The following is a 315-nucleotide window of genomic DNA, read 5'->3' as shown; positions in this document are numbered from 1 at the left end:
CAAATGTGAAATGATTGGAATGCCGAATGACTGACACTTCACAGTTCAGTGTTCACACTGTCAAAAATGACAGCATGTTGTTTTTTTTTCTTTCTTATGGCAATTCGGCTATATAATCATGGCCAATGTTGAGTATAAAATATATTATGGCGGGAAAATAATATTCTATAATAAAATTTTATGTCGTTTTTCTATATTGTCAGGTCTAAAGTCTAGTCAAAGTTTCAGTAAAAGTCAATACATACAGTCAAGAAGTCAAGTCAGTCGATTCAATAAAGTGGTAGACGCTTTACTGAAACTTTCGATGGAGTTTTG

The sequence above is a fragment of the Aricia agestis genome, chromosome 7, assembly GCF_905147365.1.
Source record: "Aricia agestis chromosome 7, ilAriAges1.1, whole genome shotgun sequence".
Taxonomy (NCBI): domain Eukaryota; kingdom Metazoa; phylum Arthropoda; class Insecta; order Lepidoptera; family Lycaenidae; genus Aricia; species Aricia agestis.
Note: the sequence above shows the minus strand (reverse complement) of the source record.